The following is a 12,212-nucleotide window of genomic DNA, read 5'->3' as shown; positions in this document are numbered from 1 at the left end:
ATAATTGTGTTTGTTGCATTTGGTTCTGCTATATTTTTGTTTTTATTTTATTTATTAATTATTTTTTAAAATTAAGTTAATTAATTTAAAAAGATTTAAAATTTAAATGTTATATTTTTAAAAATAAAAGAGAGAGAAGAAGAAGAAGTTTTCAAAAATTAAGAGAGAAGAGAGTTAGTTAGGAAGTTTTGAAAAAGAAGAGAGAGAAGATAAGATATTAATTAAGAAAAGATTTGAATTTAAAATAAAAAAAAGAAATAAGATCAGAAAAGATTTGAAATTAAAATTTGAAATTAGAAAAAAGATAAGATAAGAAACTAAAAAGATTTGAAAAAGATTGAATTTTAAAATTTGTAGTTAGAAAAGATAAGATAAGAAATTATAAAGATTTAAAAAAGATTTTAAAAAGATAAGATTTTGAAATTTGATTTTGAAAAAGATTTGATTTTTAAAATTTGAAATTTGAAAAAGATAAGATAAGATTTTTAAATTTTGAAAAAGATAAGAAAAGATAAGATTTTTGAAAAAGATGAGATTTTTAATTTTGAAAAGATTTGATTTTTGAATTTTGAAACTAAGATATGATAAGATAAAAATTTAAAATTGAAATCTGAATTTTTAATTAAAAATTTCGAAAGATAAGATAATGAAGTTGAATGAGATATGGATTTCAATTCAACATTTTCAATTCCTAGTATAGTTTCGATTTCTAAAATCAAATTTGGTTGTAGTTCAGATTCTTCATGTATTTCCATTCTTAGGACTAATGTTGTTGACCAATCTTGCGTCGATGTATCCCAAGCTTGCTTTGTAAGTAACTCGATTCCCGATTCGGTTGATAATAAAGTTTGTTTTTCTTCATATGATTCAGTTGATCTTTCTTTCGATTGTATTTATGATCTAAAATCTTTGGGTTTTAAAAAAACTACAGTTAATGATGATCATATCAAAAAGGGTTTTGAATCTCAAGATCCACTTGAAGAAATTAATTTAGGATCTGATTGAGATTTCAGACCTACTTATATTTGCAAACACATTAACGAGCAATTCGAGCGAATTTGATTAGTCTCTTGATTGAGTACAAAGATTGTTTTGCTTAGGATTCTGATGAAATGCCTGGTCTCTTTTGTTCTTTAGTGGAACATCGATTGGCATTGAAGCCATTCTCGTGACTAGTAAAACAAGCACCTCGATGTTTTGCTCTTGAAATCAATCTCAAAATTAAAGAGATTAAAAGATCCACGTGCTATAAGGTCTCTGGGTGTTTGGACGCTGGGCTCTGCTCTTTGGGCGCAGCTAGCGTTAGACACCAGTTTTGGGCCTTCTAATCCGAAGCAAAATACGGACTATTATATATTGCTGGAAAGCTCTGGAAGTCAAATTTCCATAGCCGTTAAGAGCGCTCCATTTGGACTTCTGTTGCTCCAGAAAATCTCTTCCGAATGCAAGGAGGTCAGATCCGGACAGCATCTGCAGTGCTTTCTCTGTCTCTGAATCAGACTTCTGCTCCAACTCCTCAATTTCAGCCAGAAAAAAACCTGAAATTGTACAAAAATACAAAAACTCATAGTAGGATCCAAAAATGTGAATTTAACACTAAAACCTATAAAAACTTAATAAAAACTAAATAAAACATACTAAAAACTATATAAAAATAATGTCAAAAAGCATATAAAATTTTGGAAACATATATCGACGATGTGATGGTAAAGTCAAATCTGATGGACCAACATCTTGATTATTTAAGCCAAGCAATTAAAACGATGCGACAGAAAGGTTTAAAGATGAATTCTTTGAAATGTGCATTTGGGGTTTCGGCAGAAAATATTTTAGGATTTGTGGTACAAAAGAAAAGAATTGCTATTGATTAGAATAAAGCTAAAGTAATTTTAGAGTTGCCATGCCCTATGTCGAAAAAAGAAGTTCAATCGTTTCTAGGAAAAGCTAACTTCTTACGACTAGGGATGGCAACGGGGCAGGGCAGGGGTGGGGAAAACCTTCTCGCTCCCCGTTCTCGCCCCCTAGATTTGCTCTTTGTCCTCGCCCCAATCCCCACTGTAGGGGAATATTGTCCCCCATCCCCATTTTCTGTGGGGTCCTATTCCCAATCTTCCTGTATTGATCATTTATATGAAAGTTCTAATGAAAAATAAAAAAAATATTATTACAACATACAAAGACATAGTCATGCAGTGTTGAAAAGGGGAAACAACGCCGCGATCAGAGACAATAAGGCGACGAGGGGGTGAGGACACGATGAGCACTGAGTAGGAGTGGCTAGGTATAAGGTTCTGACGCTATAGGAGATTGGGATTTGCGAGTTTTGGCCTTCTGGGGTGACTGGGGAGTGGGACGACACAGTGTTAGTGTTATGGAGAGAAGGGAAGACACTTTTGAAACTAGGGTTAGATTTTTCAATATATATATGGTATGTAAAATGACTAAAAAATTTATATTAGAAATAAATTATTAAGGGTATTTAAGTAAATTTAATAATTCGAAGGATTAGCGGAGACGGGACTGATGATTAGATTTTTGACGGTTTAGAATTTCACTAATGAAATCTCGTTGTAAAGTATAGTTTCTAAACCAAACAATAATCCTTTCATACAAAAATTTGTTTGTCACAAGTACAAACCCCTAAAATCTATAAACCGAAGTATTTAAACCTCGGGTCGTTCTCCCTAGGAATTACAATAAAGTGTCTTGTTATTGGTTGTGAGTTATTTTGGGGTTTTTATAAGAAGCATGAAAAGTAAATGGCAATGAAAATAAACTAACAGCTATAAAAGGCTCTTGGCAAGGTATGAAAATTAGAAGTCCTATCCTAGTTATCCTCCTCAATTGTGATGAGAATTGTTCATTGCTCCCACTTAGTTAACCTCTAACCATGGAGGAAAGTCAAGTGGATGAATTAATTTGATTCCTCAAGTTCTAATCAACTCCTAAAGGAAAGACTAGCTTTAGAGGCATTCAAACCAATTAGCAACTTCTAATTATCAATCAACAAAGGAATTAGATAACTCAAGAGTTACTAATTACTCTACCTAGGCCAAGAGGAACAAAACCTACACTAAAATCCAACCAAGCATTTCATCAAACAATTGGAAGGCACAAAAGAAAAGCATGGTAATTTGAGAACAAGAATAGAATCTAACAACAATTATTGCAAAGAATTAACAACAACAATCAAGGAAATCACAATTATCATGAATTACCTCAAATTGCATTATTGAAAGAGGAAATAAAAGAACAACAATCTATCCAAAACAAAATGAAGAATTACAATTATTAAAGCACATAACTAGAAAGAGGAAGGGGGGAAGATTAAGAATTGGCAAAGGAAAAGTGAATCAAAGCATGAATTAAACCTAGATTTAAGAAGAGAGATTAACCTAAACCTAATCCTAATTCTAGAGAGAAGTGAGAGTTTCTCTCTCTAAAACTAACTCTAAACTAATCCTAATTATGCTATATGCTTCCAAGATTGATTGATTATTGCCTTCCCCTTAATCCTTCATCCTTTTATTCCTTTCTCCTAGCAATTGGCGCCAAAAATGGGTTCAGAAACCCTCTCAAATTGCCAGGCACGTGTTGCATTAATGAAGTCATGTGCGGTCATCGACGCGTGCGCGCACGGTACGCGTGCGCGTCCCTGGCCGATTCTGCAATGTGCGCGCGAGCGCCTTGTGCGCGTGCGCGTGCTTGGCTGACTCTGCTTCTTTGACTTTTTATGCTTCTCTCCACTTGTATGCTTCCTTCCTTGCTTCCTTTGATCCATGCCTATCCTATTTCAATCCTGGAATTACTAGCAAACACATCAAGGCATCTTATGGAATCAAGGAGAAATTAGAATTCATCAAAATAAGGCTTAAAAAGCATGTTTTTACACTTAAGCATAAATATGGGAGAGATAACAAAACCATGCTAATTCATAGGTTAAATGTGACAAAAGGTTATCAAAATACTCTAACGGGAATCCCCGCTTGGGTCCCCACGTCTGCCTCGGAGAAATGTTGGCCCCGTTCCCATCCATGCGGAGAAAATTCCCTATCTTCGGGTCCCCATTTAGGGGAAGTCCCACAGGGATCCCCATGCTCCAGGGAGTTTTGCCATCCTTGCTTACAATGATTTATTTCTAAATTGTCTGGTTGAACCCATGTTTTCTCACCTTTAGTTAATCTTAAAGATGAGTCCTAATATGTGTGGATGAATGAACATCAAAAACCATTTCATTTGGTCAAGAATTACTTGTCGAAAGTACCAGTAATGGCAACAGTCCGTCCTTTCGAGCCTTTGAAATTGTACGTTGCAGCTTTGACAAATACAATTGGGTGTATGTTGGCTCAAGATGATAAAGAGGGATGAGAAAGAGCAATGTATTATCTAAGTTGAGTGTTGTCTGATATTAAGACAAGATAATCTCCTATTGAGAAGTTATGCCTTTCTCTTTATTATGCGTGTACAAAGTTAAAGTGTTACATGGTTGCGAAAATCATAAAAGTAATTGCACAAACTGATTTGGTAAAATATATGTTATCTTATCCAATATTAAGAGGTCGATTAGAAAAATGGATGCTTGCCTTGATGGAGTTTGATTTACAATATGTCCCAGCCAAGGCTGTTAAAGGTCAAGTCATTGCAGATTTTCTGGTTGATCGACCGAATAATCTCAATGATCAGGGGGCAAATATCGTTCATATCGTAGTCAAACCCTGGAAGTTATATTTTGATGGGTCGAAACACAAAGATGGTGCTGGTGTCGGCATTTTAATCATATCCCCAAAGGGGATTCCATCGGAATTTTTGTTTGAATTAAAGTATCCATGTTTGAATAATATAGCTAAATATGAGGCTTTGATATTAGGATTGGAAATTTTAATCGACAAGGGGACATCGGATGTCCAAATTTTAGGAGACTCTCAATTGGTTTTAAAACAGCAGTCGAAAGAATTCAAGTGTAATAATGAAAAATTACAAAAATATTTGTCGACAGCATGTGAGTTATTAGTATCTTTTCAAAAAGTATCATTGGTTCATATTCCAAGAATTTGAAATGAATTGCTAATGAGTTGGCTTAAATTGCATTGAAGTACAAGGTCCTTCCTGAAACTTTAGGAAAGTTGGTAGAAATCCAACAAATTCTTGTGCCTATCGAAGAAAGGAAAATCTTGGTCATCGACGAGTGGGATGATGATGATTGGAGAAAACCAATTGCAGAATATTCAAAGGGTCCTAATATTCAAGTTTATTGAAAGATCAAATTAAAATCAATGAATTTTGTGGTGATAGGTGATGAATTGTATAAAAAACGCATTGAAGGAAGTCTTATGAGGTGTTTGAGTTAGTCTAAAAAAATAATTGCTCTAGTCCATAAGTGTATACGGTGCTCATCAAGCTGGTGAGAGAATGAAATGGGTACTTCGACGTGATCGAGTGTATTGGCCGTTAATGGTCAAAGATTGCATTAAGTATGCTAAAGCATGTCAAGGATGTCAGAAGCATGGTATAATACAACAAATTCTTGCTTCTGAATTACATTCAATTATAAAACCTTGGTCATTTAGAGGTTGGACTTTGGATTTAATTGGAATGATTCATCCTCCATCGTCTAAAAATCACAAGTTTATCTTAGTGGTGATTGATTATTTTATAAAATGGGTTGAGGCTTTTTCTTTAATAGATGTTGGCCAAAATGAAATTATCGATTTCATAGAGGAACATATAATCCATCGATTTGGATTTTCTCATAAGTACTGATCAAGGTATTATGTTTACTGGACAATGTATTAAGAATTTTGCAGCATCGAGGAGTATAATTATGGTAACTTCGACCCATATTATGCGCAAGCAAATGGTCAAGTTGAGACTGCAAATAAAATTTTAATTAATTTGATTAAGAAGCAAATTGGTCAAAGACCTCGTACTTGGCATGAAACATTAAGTCAAGTGTTATAGGCTTATCGAAATTCACCAAGAGATTCAATAAATACATCTCCTTATAAATTAGTTTATGGCCATGTTGTAATTTTACCTTTAGAAATCAATCTTAATACCATAAAAGTTATGAGACAAGATGAATTGCTAGTTAAAGATTACTAGAATGCAATGTTTGATAAATTAAATAACTTAGATAATGAGAACATTTTAGCACTTGATAATCTTATTCATCAAAAAGAGAATATAGCTCGTATCTATAATCGACGAGTACAAGAAAAAGTTTTTGGCATCGGTGAATTAGTGTTAAAAGTTATTTTGCTAATTGATAAGAAATCAAGAGTTTATGGAAAGTGGTCCCCTAATTGGGAGGGCCTTTTCAAGTAATCAACTTGTATTCAAGAAATGCATATTGATACTGGAATTGAAATCAAATTGATAAATGGAAAATTAAATAGTATCGATGTTTTGAAGATAGTAATTAAGATCGAAGCTAAAAGTCTAAAGGCAAATTCAAAGTATTATGAATTTAAAAGAAATTGTTTAGTTACAAAAAACTTGGCATGCCAAGCCTTCAATCTTCATAGAGTTATAAGAGTTGGTCCGATTGCTCTGTTATCTTTGTACGATCTTGTGCAAGTAATTGAAGCTCTTAAAGTTGCTCATTTTCTATAGCATGATGTTGTGAAGTTTGATTGTCCATATCGCTCTTTTCTTTTGATAAAGAAAGGACTTCTTTGTCGAGCAATATTTTCCTACTTCGGAGCTTTTCAAGAGGATTTTGAAGAAGAGATTTGTTGTGTCTAATTTTAGTAAGTTCTTTTTTGAGTTCGTCTTCTCTCTTAATTAGCTGATCCAATTCAACAGAAGCCATAGTCAAGTGGCTTCATAAGCTGATACCTTTTCTTGTCAACTAAGGGGACTTCAACTTTGATGCTTTGATCTTTGATTTCTTTTATTCTTTTTTTTATGGAATTCAAGTTTATCCTGACATGAAAAAAGCTTTTTGGTATTATCGATGAAAGACACAAGTGGTTTGCATGATCAGAGGGATTCTGGGTAAAAATATTAGAGCTTAAAATTTGGTTAAGTGCAGCATCTAGACCATCTTGCGAGAACCATGCTTCGACGGGATTAGAAAGCAGTATTTTTAGTTTTTGAAGAAGCCCAAATATATCAGGATTGACGGAAGTTTTTGTCAAACCTTGATTCTTTGTGTTTTCAAGGGGATTAGAAATTTGTGGGCTTTGATCCAGATGAATCGATTTCTTTTCAAAACTTGATAACCCAGTCTCTTTGCTTTTGAAGATTTTTGAGATGGCCCCAAGAAGTTCACTTAGGATATCATCATCTTGATTGAGATCGATTGGTTCTTCTCTTTGGTTATTGATTTCTGCAATCCCAGTTTGAAGCAAATGAGAAATTGGATCTTGTGCAAAGAGTGTGAGCTCGGCTTTGTTGGCTGAAGTAATCATAATGATGTCATATTTAGTTGGTGGTGGATTAACGATGTTCTCAATTTACAAAAAATTGAGATCATCATTTGTTGTCCTTTCTTTTTCAGCATTGGTGTTGAAGTTGAATTGGTACTTGAAGATGTAAAGGATAGTTGATGGATGGTAGGTCCAGTTTCAATTTTTTTTTTTTGGAGAAGGTATTGCCTCCTACCTATAAATTCTTTTAATAAGGGTGAAACTATTTTAGTAATTACTTTTAAAACACAAAAAGGAAGCGTAAATACCTTGGTAGCTTTAGAATCCGCTATATTGTAAAAGCTAGAGGAGATGCCTTCAGGATCAGTTTCGAAATCTTTAGTGTATGGTGGAGAATTCCTGGTACCTGAATATTTCGATGGAGAATTGACAGACTTTTTTGTGTGTTGTTGTTTGGCCTAAAAAGAGAAGTATTTATTTAAATAACATTAGTATTTAATATGTATAAAGTGTGTGGAAGTATTTAGATTTGTTGTGATACCTCTGCTAAACTTGAGGCTGTAGAAGAAGCATTTGAAGCTTTCAATTTCTTTCTTGGAGCTTTCGAAGACTCTGCTTTTCGTTTTGAGATGGCTATACTGGCAGGTTTTTCACCCATGGTCGGGCAAACTCTTAGCATACCTTGGAGGGTTTCTTCAAGACTGCGGTTGTACTGTGAATAGTATTTTTTGCCACGAAGCAAGGAAGGATTTTGTCACATAATGACTAGGAATAAAATCAACTGCTTCATATTTAGATCGAGGACCCTTGTTATGCTTTAGTTCTTGAGTTATAAGTGACATGAAATTGTAAATTTTCTGGCCAAGTTGGCTTTACAATTTTGAACCAAAAGAAGCTGGTAAAGCTTAAGAGAATCCCATTTGTCGAGCCACAAAATGAGGAGCAAGTAGAGGAACTTGATATTGATCTTCTTTGTACATGGGGATGCCAGTAGTAAAGACTTGGATGGTTGTGTAATTACTCCAGTTTTTTCCAGCTATGCATCGTACTTTTTCATTAGTCTTGGAGATCCTCGAAGCTTGAAACCATGTTGGACCACATTTGCAATCAACAAAAGGTGCAAAGTTGAGATCTTCATTCTGAAAAGAAGTTGCGTGGTAGAATTTGGTGAAAAATGCCCAGAAAAGATCTCCAACTTTGGGACCAGGAAAGGTTGGTTTCAAAGCTGAGAGTCAGATGCCATCAACTTCCATAAATTTTTCAAAAATTGAATTCAACCACAATTGGAGGAGCCAAAGTGGTCCTCCTACACTAAGAGGAGTTCGATTGCGGAGACTTTGTGACCATGTAGCCGAGCTCATCGTATAAATTGCCTAAGAGTAATTTGAAAAGGCACAAAACTAATGAACTTTCATGGATCAAAGTAGTAAGAGGTTGATAAAGTTTTTGCATAGTGACACTACATGAGCAGAAGACAACGACATTCAGGCAAAAGCATAAAAAGCTACATGTTTATCATCATAAATGGGATTGTCACCTTGTCCCATGTTGTTTTTTTTATGAATTCTTTATAAGATGAGTTACATGTCGGGGGAAATATTGATCCTTGAAGGAGGTAGTCTTGTGATAGCTGCCACATCGAATAGAGTCGGACCAACCATCCTACATGGTAAATACAGATTGTTAGTCGATTGACTCTAAAAGTACAGAATGGCTCCAATCATTCAATGGTGGGTGGTGAGTTGGTATTGAGACAATTGAAGCCGATCATATATACCACGCCAAGCCCAGAAATCCTTTTTCTTTTGTTTGATTCTTTTGAACCAGGCCAGGTAATTAATACTTTTGGATGAAGTTTTTGGGTTATTTTGAAATCCCTTGGTATGGTCATCAAAGGGAGCCATATACATGTCTCTTTTTATCAATAGTTCTTGATCAAGAAGAAAAAGGGAAAAAAGAACTTTATTAATTTTAGATGGAGAAAGTAGAGGGCTCAAGAAATAATGCATTTGGTTGTTAACGGCAAACGGAAAGAGAATTTTTTGTGCATTAGCAGCATCAACTGGGTCTTCAATGATAACATCGTGGTCTTGAGCTAAAATTTGAAGGTTCGCATATGGAGTTTCTTCCAGTGTTTTTTTTTTTCTTTTATTGAAAGGAGAAGAGTTGCTACTTGTGGCCATGGCGATTCTAGAAAATCACAGTAATAATATGAGTGAAGCAAAAGAGAAGAGTACTTTCTGGTAAAATATATATATACATAAACATATATAATGAATGAAAATACCTTGGAGAAGAAGAGTTAACGAAGTTGAATCCTCAGAGCAGTGCAAAAATTTTGAGAAAAGAAAGAGGTTTTTTGCTTGCAAGAGCAATATAGGAAATTTATGAGGTTTATAAAGGGGGGTATAACGGTGTTGTGACAGAAAGGAAAGCGTTATGAAGAAGTTTCTAGAAAAAGTTTAAAAGATTAATGAAATGGGATATTTATAGAGGGAGGCTGAAAAGATAAAGCTAGTAGGAAGTTGAACGTCCAGAATCAATGGGAAGTGTGCATCATGGGACGTGCATGTAATGGATATGATGAGTGTAGCGATTTCCCAAGTTGGTGTCAGTTATGGGCTTCAAACATTTTTTAGATTTAAACTTTTTCGAATCGACTAACTTTTTATTTTTGATTAGTTGGAAGTTGTCGATTTAAGGGGGCAAATTGTTGGTTGAATATTTTGGTAGATCGGTAAAGTGTATAGATCGAAAGAAAGAGAATCGACCTCAAAGGACGTGATGTACTTGAGTTAGTCGAAAAGATAAAGTCATTAATTTAGTTAGTCAAAATCGAAGGTGTTACTTTTTACTTGTTTGGATCCTATCAGTGGGTTTAGGGTTCATCAAAGGAGGGTTATCGATAAGCAAAATAGGTTTGATCGATGAAGCTTGTCGAAACAGATTAAGCAATTGAAGTAATAATAGGGTTAATAATCAAGTTAGTTGAAGACGATTATCCATCATTAAGTGGCGGGAATGGTTACACTCAGATTTCTCACATATGGAGCATATAATGAAATTTGATTGGTTGAAAAAAATCTATAAATAGATAAAGTTTGGAAGGAACAAATGTTAGAATTCGGTTTCAGAAAACACTCTCGCACACTCACATTCCTAGAGACTTTCTGAGTTTGCAAAGAGTTTTATTTTCTGTAAGATTCCTTCTATGTCTTTACATTTCTTTTAAGTTTCTTGCAATTTATTACCTTTTCTGCAATTTACTTTCCTTTGGCAAACCTTTTCTTTTCTTCTTTTAACATTTCTGCATTGTATTTGAATTCAAAGTTCTTCGACCCTGTTGAAGATATTTTATTGCTTTTCTTTAATTTTAAAGGTCATTTACTTTACTTCTTGTGTTTTTTATTTCAAGTTGTTTAAATTCTTTTTACTTTTCAAGTTTTTCTTTATCTTTTCATCCAAGAACGAAATCTTTGGTGCACGTTTAAAAATCGGTACTCACAAAAAGAGAGTAGATTTCGTACCCAGATATTAGATATCGAACCAACCACGATTTGCTAAAAATCTGCATAACAGTATGTTTGGACATAACAATATAAAAGTACTTTTTGCTTATTTATTATGTGAAAAATATCTTTTTTAAGAAAAAAAGATCTTTTAAAAAAATATAAATTATAGCTTTTTAAAAAGATGTTTTTTATTTTTTTAGTGTTTTTATTTTTATTACTAGAAAATTTACCAAATACGCTAAAAAATAAAAAAAAAATTTATCAACTTAATGACATCTAAACAAGTACTATAAAGACAAAGCATACTGTATTATCTTTAGCGAAATTTATAAATTAATATGAAGTTAGAATACAGATATGCCTCATTGTTATAGTGATATTGTTCTTCTTAATATATTGTTATGTATAGTTGAGGAAAAAAATTGTACTGATCATGTTATATTATAATGCATGGGCAAATTAATTGGTGGTTTCATTCTTATCGTCACTCACTCACTAATTGATCTTTGTTATTTCCTTGCTTTGAAATCTAATTAATTTGCACAAGTGACTATGACTAAATGAGTCTCACGGATTCACAAACACAAGATTGGAAAGATAATTAAGTGCTGTTCTTCCATCCTCAGATGATTTAAACAAAGTGATGAAGGGTTAAAAACAAAACATATTAACCCCATGCATTTAAACAAAGATAATTAAGTCTCCTCTCTTCTCCCTCTACTATCTGTTCTCTTGTGCTTGTGCTTTCACTGCTTTGTTTGTCATGCTTAAATCTGCTTTGAATTTGCTTTCTTATCTTTTAATCTGCTTTGTTAAGTTTTGAATCTGCTCTGCTATAGCACATAATATTAACATATGATTCAGGCATTCAACTATGTTATTTTTCTAATTTACTATGTTATGCTCTGTTCTAATCTCCTTGAATTCTTCAAATTTTAGTTTTATTAAACTACTCTTCCACCTTAACCCATGACAACAATAAAGATAAGATAAAGATAAAGATAAGATAAGATAAAGATAAAGACTAAAATTACAATTAAATTTGTGTATTTTGTTGGGCTGAATTTGTGGGCCGTGAGACGTCTTTATTGTTGTCATGGGCTAAGGTAGAAGAGTGGTTTAATAAGTTTGAGTGATTGTGGAATGGCATAAAATGAAGCTATAATTGTTTTTTATATTTCTTTATAATTTATGAGTATTGTTTATGTTCTATCTCAGAATTTTACAAACTACGATTCTGTACCAGCTTTCTGAGTCAAGATAAAAACTACGAGTTCACTTGCTTCTAACATTACTTGGATCATATAACAAGTTGAAAATTAAATTCATT

The sequence above is a fragment of the Arachis stenosperma genome, chromosome 1, assembly GCF_014773155.1.
Source record: "Arachis stenosperma cultivar V10309 chromosome 1, arast.V10309.gnm1.PFL2, whole genome shotgun sequence".
NCBI lineage: Eukaryota > Viridiplantae > Streptophyta > Magnoliopsida > Fabales > Fabaceae > Arachis > Arachis stenosperma.
Note: the sequence above shows the minus strand (reverse complement) of the source record.